Raw genomic sequence first — 12,160 nt, 5'->3', positions numbered from 1 at the left:
CTCCTGCTTCAGCTTCCTGAGTAGCTGAGATTACAGGCGCCTACCACCACACCTGGCTAATTTTTGTATTTTTAGTAGAGGGTTTCACCATGCTGGCCAGGCTGGTCTTGAGCTTCTGATCTCAGGCCATCTGCCCACCTTGGCCTCCCAAAGTGCTGGGATTACAGGCATGAGCCACCTCACCCAGCCCTATTTTCTTCGTTTTGTCCTACCTCTCCTGGGGGAAAAATAAAAACAGTGGTTTTTGCACTCATTAGGAGGGCAGTTTGAAGAGGCATAGATTGGAGGGGGTTGATGTGAGAGAGAAATAGAGTCCACTGAGTATAAAGTATTCTACTAGGTTTGTTGGGAAGCTTTTCCCAAAACATTCTTCATTTGGCTTTTTAATATTAGGACTCATTCTTAGGACTAAGGACACTTGGGTTTCCCTTGGGCAAGTTCCTTATTTATTTAGGCCTTGCCTTACTACTTTGATTACCAGATAGGAGGCATCATGGTATGTTAGAAAGGGCACTGGAGTAAGAGTGAGGGGACACGAGTTTCATCTCCTGGCATAGTCACCAATTCTCTGTGTAACTGTGAATAAGTTACTGCACCTCTTTAGGAGAAATGTAAAGTAGGACTAAATGACGATTTTTGAATAGGCTGAGAAGGCTAGTTTATGTTTCCCTTTATAGAACCACTACTGTGAATGTCTAGGCCAGGGGCTTAAACCTATTTATGAGAAGAAGCTGCCTTTTGCTTCCCTAAAGCTTAAGTTCCTGTTCCTTTTCCCTGCATTAGGCAAATATAGGAGGAGCCTACTGAGTGGATGCCATGGGTAGAGCTGGGCTTTGTGTAGATGAAGTTCTTTATTTAAATTATTGGCATTTGAAGGGTGGTGGTCCAGTCTGCAGGTGCCACTCCAGGAGGAGGAGCTATTATATCCCCTCCTCTTCCCCTTCCTTTTGCAACCAATAAAGGCTGTTTGTGCCATTAGAAAACAAAAACCACACACACACACACACACACACACACACACACACACACACACGCCAGGCCCCTTGACTCACGCCTGTAATCCCAGCAGAGTTTGAGACCAGCACGACCAACATGATGAAACCTTGTCTCTACTAAAAATACAAAAATTAGCCAGGCATTGTGATGGGTGTCTGTAATCCCAGCTACTTGAGATGCTGAGGCAGGAAAATACTTGACATGAAGCCAGGAGGTGGAGGTTGCACTTCAGCCTGGGCGACAGAGCAAGACTCCATCTCAAAAAAACCCCCACAAAAACTATTGGAATAATAAAGAAATGGTAATTGTATAAAAATTTTGAAGGCTAGAACTATTTTAGGGCTCCTAGAATTTTGTGCTTTGTAGGATCACGTTTTCTAGCCCTTTGTACCATATTGTACTTACTGCAAATTAATATTTGGAGTTACATCTTCTGTTTTGTTTTGTATTGTTTCTTTGAGACAGGATCTTGCTTTGTCACCCAGGCTGGAGTGCAATGGCACAGTTATGGCTTACTGCAGTCTCATCTGAGTTACAGATTCTAAAATGTAGAAGATCTCAGCTTAAGCATCCTGTTGCCACTATGCTTGGGATTTTGTACAAGTCTCATTTCAGAAGAGCTTTGATAGTTTCAGTCACAAAATACTATTACCGTCTTTATTTTGTAACCAAGCTTTACCCCTTTGATAATTTGGCATGAGTGGTGCTCATTCTTGTGAAAATGGAGCTCTGGTTTTGGGACCTTCATCGCCTCTGCCAACTACTGTGCTTATTTCTCCCTGTAATGTGGATGTAAGACTTTTTTTTTTTTTTAAATCATCACGTTTAAAGACTGCTTTGTAGCCAGATGAAGTGGCTAACGCCTATGATTCCAGCACTTTGGGAGGCCAAGGCAAGAGGATCCCTTGAGGCCAGGAGTTCGAGACCAGCCTAGGCTACATGGTGAGATCCCCATCTCTACAAAAATAAAAATAAAAAAATTAAGTCAGGCATGGTGGTATGCATCTATAGTCCAAGATACTTGGAGGGTGAGGAAGAAGGATTGCTTGCGCCCACAGATACAAGCCTAGGGGAGAGTGAGATTGTGTCTCCAAAAAAAAAAAAAAAAGAATATTCTTTGAAATTCCCAAAGCAGAAATGTTGGAGAAGTAACTGTTTTACTTATTTACATTCCCTATGGAATATGAATTTTTAAAAATAGAGCATTTGGGATATTCCGTTTGGTAAAACATATAAACTCCTGAATGTTTAAATTTTCTAACAAAAGTGTCTGAAAGAATCTAGTTACTCCCTCACCCTAATCTGCATTTAGAGACTGATTTTAGAAGGAGGAAAACCTGAGCTTTTTGAAATGCCTACTCAAAATAAAAAACAATTGTTTGGAGCGGCTTTAGCTCAGCGGTTACTTCGACAATACTTTCTATGGTGGAAAACAGCTACTCTGTGTGGTTCGAGACCCGCGGGCGCTCTCCGGCCTTTAAAAAAAAAAAAAAATTAAAAAAACAAAAACCAAAAAACAATTGTTTAATGAAGATTCCTGGCCGGAGCCGGGCGTAGTGGCTCACGCCTGTAATCCCAACACTTGGGAGTCTGAGGTGGGTGGATCATGAGGTCAGGAGTCTGAGACCAGCCTGACCAACATGGTGAAACCTCGTCTCTACTGAAAATACGAAAGTTACCTGAGCGCGGTGGCACGTGCCTGTAATCCCAGCTACTTAGGAGTCTGAGGCAGGATGGAGAATCTCTTGAACCTGGGAGGCAGAGGTTGCAGTGAGCTGAGATCATGCTATTGCATTCCAGCCTGGGTGACACAGCGAGACTCTGTCTCAAAAAAAAAAAAAGAGTCCTAGCTGGGCACAGTGGCTCACGGCTGTAATCCTAACACTTAGGAGGCTGAGACAGAAAGATCTCTTGAGGTCAGGAATTTGAGACCATCCTGGGTAACATAGTGAGAGCCTGTCTCTACAGAACAATTAAAAATTTAACCAGGCATGATAGCATGTGCCTGTAGTCCTGGCTACTTGGGAGGCTGAGGTGGGAGGATTGCTTGAACCCAGAAGTTCAATGCTGCAGTGGGTGATGACTGCTCCACTTCACGCTAGCCTAAGCAAAAGAGGGGAGACCCTGTTTCAAAAAATAAAAAATAGTCCAGGCTTGGTGGCTCATGCCTATAATCCTAGCACTTTGGGAGGCTGAGCTGAGAGGATCAATCACTTCAGGCCAGGAGTTTCAGACCAGCCTGGCTAATGTAGTGAAACCCTGTCTCTACTAAAAAGACAAAAAATTAACTGAGCATGGTGGCATGCGACTGGATCCTCAGCTACTCAGGAGGCTGAAGCATGAGAATCACTCGAGCCCGGCAGTGGGAGGTTGCAATGAGCCAAGATTGCGCCACCATGCTCCAGCCTGGGTGACAGAGTGAGACTCTGTCTCAAAATAGAATAATAATAAAATAGTCCTATGAGATTCTCATTTAGGTAGAAACCCCATGCAAGATGCCCTGAGACAGTGTTTCTGTATGCTATCATGAGTCCCAATCAAAATCACTTCCTAACTGAAACGTCAGTAGCCTTTCTGAATAAAACACAATTGTTTATAAATCTTGGTGTACCTGACTCATTCATTTTGTGCATTGATGTAGGTAAATTGAAGAGTGAGGGAAGAGTACTGTTAGTTGTGAGGTGGTCTTCTAACATTAGAGTATGTACAGGATGGTGATAGTTGCTTTAACAGTGTTCAGTCTTCAAACGTGAGGCTGTTGGAGAGGTAAGAGCATCAGGCAAGCAGTGGGACACTTTTGGTTGGGAGTAGTCTTGATAGAGAATACTGCTGCATCAGATGTCTTTTTACATGTGTATTTGGTTATGTGGCAAATGAGTCTAGAGCATTCTCCTATTGGTTGGTGTCTTAGTCAGCTCAGCGTGCCATAATAAGATACCATAGACTGGGTAGCTTAAACAACAGAAATTTATTTCTCATGGTTCTGGAGGCTGGAAATTCAAGATGAGAGTGTCCGCCTGGTTGGCTTCTAGTGAGGGCTGTCTTCCCAGCTCCTGGTTTGCAGACTGCTACCTTCTTAGTGTGTTCTCATGTTGCAGAGAGTGAGCTTTGGTGTCTCTTGTGCTTCTTATAAGGGGATTAATCTTACAATGAGGGCCTACCCTCATGACCTCGTCCAAACCTAATTGTCTTCCAAAGGCTTTATCTCCACCATAGCATCACATTGGCGGTTAGAGCTTCAACATATGGATTTGGTGGAGGACACAATTCCATCTATACCAGTTGGATTGGAATTAGTGTGATTTGCCAGTGAAATCTCATCTTTAGTTTCTTTCAAAATGTTAGAAATGCTCCATCTGGAGGAAGAGTGGTGTTGGCGGTAGGGTGGTGCTATTAGTTGTGAGTGTAGGGATGACAGATCTTGCAGCTAGAAGAGACCCACAGCTAGTACTTCTCAGACATTTCCAATGAGGCACCACCTCCTCCCGTTTACACCTGCTTTTGTGGACCCTGCTCTCATGGAGCTTATGTTGTAATGGGAAAGAAACAAAAAGCAAGTAAATTATTATAAATTATGAAGGAAGCAAACAGAATGAAGTATAGAATCAGGGGGAAGCTTTTTTTTTTTTTTTTTTTTTTTTTTTTTTTTTTGAGGCAAGGTCTCACTCTGTCTTCCAGGCTGGAGTGCAGTGGCACAATCACGGTATCCTCTACCTCTTGCCTTAGCCTTCTGAGTAGCTGGGACTACAAGCGTGCACCACCACACCTGGCTAATTTTTGTGTTTTTTTGTAGAGATGGGGTCTCACTATGTTGCCCAGGCTGTTAGGGGAGAGCTACTTTACAGGAGACTTTGTTTTATTTTGGCTAAGACCTAAAGAATGAAGAATGGAGGGAAGTGAGAATGGCCTGTGCCTGGTGCAGCAAAGAAAAGGACATGTTAGAGGAGCTTAAAGCAGACCTTTGTGGATGGAGCGCAAGGAGCAAGGAAGAGAGTGGCACTGCAGAGCTGAGGTAAAGACAGCAGCGAGCTTATTCGCAGACTAAGGTGCGGACTCAGGACACTGAGATTTTAATGAAAAGAATGTCATCTGGATTACTTTTTTTTTTTTTTTTTTAAAGAGACAATCTTGCTTCATTGCCAAGCTGGAGGGCAGTGGCACAATCATAATTCATTGACAGCAGCCTCAAACTCCTGCACTCAAGTAATCCTCCTGCCTCAGCCTCCTGCATAGCTGGGGCCACAGGTGTGCCCCACCACATCAGGAAATTTTCTTTTTTGTATATGTGGAGCTAGGGTGTCACTATGTTGCCTGAGCTGGTCTTGAATTTCTGGCCTCAAATGATCCTCCTGCCTTGGCCTCCCAAAGTGCTGGGGTTACAGCATGAGCCACTGCCCCTCCCTGCTTCGATTTACATTTTAAAGCACATTTTGCTTCTATTTAAGAAATGAAGGAAGGCAAGAAAGTAAACCAGACTAGATAGAAGGCCATCAATATTGACAAGACTTTTTTTTTTTTTTTTTTTGTGAGACAGAGTCTTACTCGGTCACCCAGGCTGGAGTGCGGTGGTGCGATCTCAGCTCACTGCAGCCTCCATCTCCCAGGTTCAAGCAATTCTCGTGTCTCAGCCTCCCAAGTAGTTGGGATTACATACCCAGCTAATTTTTGTCTTTTTAGTAGAGACAGGGTTTTACCATATTGGCCAGGCTGGTATGGAACCCCTGACCTCAAGTGATCCACCTGCCTTGGCCTCCCAAAGTACTGGGACTACAGGCATGAGCCACTGTGCCTGGCCAAGACTTAATTAATTAGATATAGGTGCGTGAGAAGGCCAGTCAAGGGTGACTTATGTTTCAGGTTTATACAGCTACGTAGATGATGGGGCCATTTGCTGAAGTGGAAAAAAAATATTGGGGAGAGGTTTAGTTTTTGGTGCGTATTAAACATTTAAGTAGTGGTACCAACTAATTCATTGTTATGAGAGTTTGACTTTTTTTTTTTTGAGACAGTTTCACTCTTGTTGTCCAGGTTGGAGTGCAGTGGCATGATCTTGGCTCACTGCAACCCCCTTCCTGGGTTCAAGTTATTCTCCTGCCTCAGCCTCCTGAGTAGCTGGGATTACTGGCACCTGCCAGCATACCCCACTAAGTTTTTGTATTTTTAGTAGAGATGGGGTTTTATCATGTTGGCCAGGCTGGTCTCAAACTTCTGACTTCAGGTGATCTACCTACCTCGGCCTGGGATTACGAGCATGAGCCACCACTGTGCCCTGCTGAGAGTTTGACATTTAAAATAGAGGGCTTGTCTGGGCGCGGTGGCTCACGCCTGTAATCCCAGCACTTTGGGAGGCCGAGGCAGGTGGATCACGAGATCAGGAGATCGAGATCATCCTGGTCAACGTGGTGAAACCCCGTCTCTACTAAAAATACAAAAAATTAGCTGGGCATGGTGGTGCGTGCCTGTAATCCCAGCTACTCGGGAGGCTGAGGCAGGAGAATTGCCTGAATCCAGGAGGCGGAGGTTGCGGTGATCCAAGATCGTGCCATTGCACTCCAGCCTGGGTAACAAGAGCGAAACTCCGTCTCAAAAAAACAAAACAAAACAAAAAAAACCAGAGGGCTTGACTTCCCTTAAATGACAGCATGGGCCAGGCACAGTGGCCCACACCTGTAATCCCAGCAATTCAGGAGGCTGAGTGGGAGGATGGCTTGAGGCCCGGCCAGCCTGAGGCCAGGATGGCTTGAGTTTGAGGGCAGCCTGAGCAACATAGCAAGAACCCATTTCTACAAAAATAAAAAATAAATGGCTCTGCAGTCCTCCTGTTCAGTTAAATTCTTCTCTTATTCTTCACTTGTTCGTGTAACTAATATTCATGGATTGCCTACTATGTGCCTGCTATTGGTCTATATACCAGGGACACATGAGTCAATAACTGATACTTCGGGAGGTTGAGTCTCAGCTCTAATGAGACCACATTCAAATGAAGGAAGATAATGAGATACTAGCTCGGTTTGGAGAACCCCCACCCAGGCGGGCTGAAAGTATTTGAGAGGCAGACACCCAGATAGCACAACAGAGTGGATCTATCCTGGGGATCAACAGCCTGAGAGCCTGCGGGGCTGACAGCTCTCCAGACTGAAGGCCCCAGCAGAGATTCATCCACATATTTATTTGTTCTTTTACAGGTGATTCTTATTAATACACAGGTGTTCTACATATACACATAACTCAGGAATATACCAGGTAGGCAGCTGTTACCTGCCTACCGCTAATTACAAACGAAAAGTATCTTTCATAAGGGAACCATGGGGACAGGGTAAACTTAATGTTCCTCAACAGGAAGACAGATATTAAAAATGACAAATACATAACATAGTGTGTTAGAAGATGGACAGTGCTATTGAGAAACTACAGTATGGCTGGTAAGATTATAACTAGGGGGATCAGAGAGAAGGCGACATTAGAACAAGGACTTGATGGGTACAAGGAGTGAGCCATGTCTGAGGAATGAACGTTCCAAACAAAATAATCAGTGCAAAGACCCAGAGTTGGGAGAGTGCCTGGGATAGTCAAGGGGTATTGAGAAATGCACTGTGACTGGAGCAGAGTGAACAAAGGAGAGTGCACAAGGAGAGGAGGTTGGTCAGATAATGAAAAGGATGTATCACATATGTGGGGCTTTTTTTTTTTTTAAGACAGAGTCTCGCTCTTGTCACCAGGCTGGAGTGCAGTGGCGTGATCTTGGCTCACTGCAACATCCAACTCCCTGGTTCAAGTGATTCTCCTGCCTCAACCTCCTGAGTAGCTGGGACTACAGGCACGTGCCACCACACCCCAATAATTTTTGTATTTTTTTTTAGCAGAGTCAGGGTTTCATCATGTTGGTCAGAATGGTCTCAATCTCTTGACCTTGTGATCCGCCCTCCTCAGCCTCCTAAAGTGCTGGGATTACAGGTGTGAGCCACTGCGCCTGGCCCAAGGGCTTTCTGGCCGTTTTAAGGATGTTGTCATATTCAGTGAGTGGAATGGCTAGTTGTTTAGGTTTCTGAGAAGAGGACAAGTATGGAAGAAGGGGGACCATTTAAAAGGTTGTAGCAATAATCTAGGCCACAAATGATAGGCACTTGGAGTAAAGTATTTGCAAAAGGTGAGAACTGGGTAGATTTGATAGAGCCAAAGGGATTTGCTCATAGTTTGGATGTAGAGTGGGAAAGAGAAAGAGAACATTCAAGATGACTTTTCAGGTTTTTAGCCTGGGCATTTGAAAGGGTGGAGTTACCATTAACTGAGAGGAGGAAGACTGGGTGATCAAGGTTGGCAAGGGGTAGGAGACATGAGAAATTCCACTTAAAACGTATTGAGTTTGAGATGATTATAGGACATCCAGGTGGAGATGTATGTATACAAAGTTCAGGGGAGACATGCAGGCTAGAGATAGCCATGTAGAGCTCATTAGCATATTAGATAATAATGCAGTTTGGCCCTGTGTTCCCACCCAAATCTCACCTCAAGTTGTAATCCTCATAATCCCCATTTGTCAGTGGCAGGACCAGGCAGAGGTAATTGGATCATGGGGGCAGTGGCAGCAATCTTGACTCACTGCAACCTCTGCCTCTCTGGCTCAACTGATTCTTGTGCCTCAGCCTCCCAAGTAGCTGGGATTACAGGCCTGTGCCACCACACCTAGTTAATTTTTGTATTTTTTTTAAGTAGAGACAGGGTTTCTCTATGTTGGCCAGGCTGGCCTTGGCCTCCCAAACTGCTGGGATTATAGGCATGAGCCACCACATCCAGCCAACAGTATGTACTCTTGATCTGATGTGATGAGAATGGCATTATATGTCTATGGTTTTCTGTCTCAAAAACAACAACAAAAAAAGAGAATGGTGTAAGGATTGAATCTGGGAGATTCCAGCATCTGGAGATCAGGGGACTAGAAAAGGAGCACCCAGTAAAGTAGGAGAACATCTGGAGAGTGTGGCATCTGGGAAACCAGCATATGAGGAAAGTGTTTCCAGGAAAGGAGGAAGTAATCAACTGTGTCAAATGCAGCAAAGAGATCAAGTCATGTGAAGACTGAGAATTACCCTTAAATTAATAGAGCTTGTTAGGTAAGTGATAAGGATGGAAGCCTGTTTGTAATACATTTTAGAAAATGGGAGAACAGAGAGATCCAAGATGGCTGATCACTAGCAGCTCGGGATTGTAGCTCCCACTGAAAGCGCAAAGAATGAGAGGACGCCACACCTTCACATGAATTCTTGTTGCTCACGCACCAGGAGATTCCCAGCGGAGGAGCCCCACAGGTCGCCAGCGCGACTCTTGTGACCGGCGAGGCGGTTTTGCCGGCGCCTTGGAGCGACGGTTCTTGGTGCAGAGTCGGAAAAGCACCATTAATCTTAACGCCGCTGATTTGGTCGGTGCAGTGGGTTGCTCAGATTTCGGCGCTGAGAATCAGTAAGTTGGACGTCCACTCAGAAACCTAATTACAAAGACGGTGAATTCAAAGACCACAGATGGATAAATTTATAACGAAGGGAGGAAAACGGCCAAAAAAGGCTGAGAATGCCCAAGATCAGAACGCCTCTCCCTCAGCGGGGGATCACAGTTCCTCATCAGCAACGGAACAAGGCTTGATGGAGAACGAGTGTGTTCCAATTACAGAAGCAGGCTTCAAAATGTGGATAATGAGAAACTTCTGTGAATTAAAAGAACTTGTTTTAACCCAATCTAAAGCAACTAAGAACTTTGAAAAAAGATTTGACGAAATGTTAACAAGAATACACAATTTAAAGAGGAATATAAGTGAATTGATGGAGCTGAAAAACACAATAGGAGAACTTCGTGAAGTATGCACAAGTTCTAACAGCCGAATTGATCAAGCAGAAGAAAGGATATCAGAGGTCGAAGACCAACTCAATGAAATAAAACAAGAAGACAAGATTAGAGAAAAAAGGATACAAAGGAACGAGCAAAGTCTCCAAGAAATATGGGACTATGTGAAAAGACCTAATCTACGCTTGATAGGTGTACCTGAATGTGACGAAGAGAATGAATCCAAGCTGGAAAATACGCTTCAGGACATTATTTAGGAAAATTTTCCCAGCCTAGTAAGGCAGGATAATATTCAATTCCAGGTAATACAGAGAACACCACAGAGATATTCCTCAAGAAGAGCAACTCCAAGGCACATAATCGTCAGATTCACCAGGGTTGAAATGAAGGAGAAAATACTAAGGGCAGCCAGAGAGCAAGGTCAGGTTACCCACAAAGGGAAGCCTATCAGACTTACAGCAGATCTCTCAGCAGAAACCCTACAAGCCAGAAGAGAGTGGGGGCCAATATTCAACATCCTTAAAGAAAAGAACTTTCAACCCAGAATTTCACATCCAGCCAAACTAAGCTTCACATGTGAAGGAAAAATAAAGTTTTTTGTGAATAAGCAAGCACTCAGAGATTTCATCACCACCAGGCCTGCTTTACAAGAGCTTCTGAAAGAACCACTACACATATGAAAGGAACAAACAGTATCAGCCTTTCTAAAAAAATTATCAAAAAGAGCATCAATATAATGAAGAATTTACATCAACTAATGGACAAAATAGCCAGCTAATGGCAGTATTAAACTCACATATATTATTATTAATTCTAAATTTAAATTGACTAAATCCCCCAATCCAAAGACAGGCAATTTGAATAAAAAACTAAAACCCATCAGTATGCTGCATCCAGATCCATCTCACATTTGAGGATACACAAAGACTCCAAACAAGGGATGGAGAAAGATTTACCAACCAAACAGAGAGCTAAAATAAATAAATAAAAAGCAGAAGTTACAATTAAGCAACAAAGATTAAAAGAAGCAAAGAAGGACATTATATAATGATAAAAGGATCAATGCAACAACAAGAAGAGCTAAAGATCTTAAATATATACGCACCCAATACAGGAATACGCAGACATACAAGACTTATAAAGAGACTTAGACTCCCACATAATAATAGTGGGAGACTTCAACATTAATATTAGACAGATCAATGAGACCGAAAATTAACAACGATATTCAGGACTTGAACTCAGATCTGGAACAAGTAAATGTAATTAACATTTATAGAACTCTGCACTTTAAATATACAAAACATACACTCTTATCAGTACCACATCATATCAACTTAGAAGTTTAAAAGAAATCTTGGTTGGCTCCTTGTTTGCTATTCTCTTCCCTCATTTTCTTTCATGTCTCCATTATTAAGGACAATTACAGGCATACCCATATTTAGACTGCATTCTAGCCCGGGCAATAAAGCAATACCCCTATTCTCTCTCCTTCTTCCTCTTTCTCTTTCTTCCTCTTCTTTATTCCTTTAAAAAAAAAGAAAATGGGAGAACAGGCCAGATATGGTGGCTCATGCCTGTAATCCCAGCACTTTGGGGGCTGAGGGAGGCGGGTCACGAGGTCAGGAGTTCAAGACCAGCCTGACCAACATGGTGAAACCCCATCTCTACTAAAAATACAAAAATTAGCCAGGCATGGTGACGCAGCTTGAACCCAGGAGGCAGAGGTTGCAGTGAATCGAGATTTAAAAGAATAATCTTATCTTCCAAAATCACCGAGTAATCTTGCAGAAAAGCTAATTTATTTTCAGATGTAGGGGGCAGGAAAAAGTATTGGTCATATCAGATGTCAGTAGGAAGACCACAGGGTATCCTTAAAAGCTGGTAAGGGAGGAAGACCAGTGCACCAGTGCTAGAACTGTCTAGAAATAACTGTCCAGAAATAACTGTCTAGAGTATCATTGTTTGTCTTACAGTGTAAATGATACCTTAAAAAGGGGTACATACGGGGCTCTCAGTCCCATTAATGACGCTTACCGTTTGTGTCTAGTGAAAAAGCTTAGTCTTCGGTTCTCGTCTGTGCTTCCCTGAGTCTGTGATAATATTACCAGGAAATGTTTAAACAGGGGAGTCTGGGACTGATGCCTGGTACCAGGTATAACTAGAGCAGCTGATAGCAGAATCTATTCTGACAAAACCCAAAACAAAATAAAAAAGACAGTAGAGTCTATTCTGGGAAAAGATTTCCCAGGTCATCCTTTGGCTCAGGTCCCAAATGTTGATGCTAACATTGAAATGGCTGGATGTGGATTTAAACAAGTTATTTATT

The 12,160-nt window shown here is 43.3% G+C and overlaps 1 protein-coding gene across 2 annotated transcripts in view; it reads left to right on the top strand.

The window, feature by feature from the left end:
• The window catches only part of FBXO42 (F-box protein 42), a 106,848-nt gene that overhangs the window by 57,433 nt on the left and 37,255 nt on the right, over nucleotides 1-12,160 (top strand). The window lies entirely within an intron of this gene.

The sequence above is a fragment of the Saimiri boliviensis genome, chromosome 11 (assembly GCF_048565385.1).
Source record: "Saimiri boliviensis isolate mSaiBol1 chromosome 11, mSaiBol1.pri, whole genome shotgun sequence".
Classification (NCBI taxonomy): domain Eukaryota; kingdom Metazoa; phylum Chordata; class Mammalia; order Primates; family Cebidae; genus Saimiri; species Saimiri boliviensis.
This window is presented reverse-complemented; position numbering and strand designations above follow the sequence as displayed.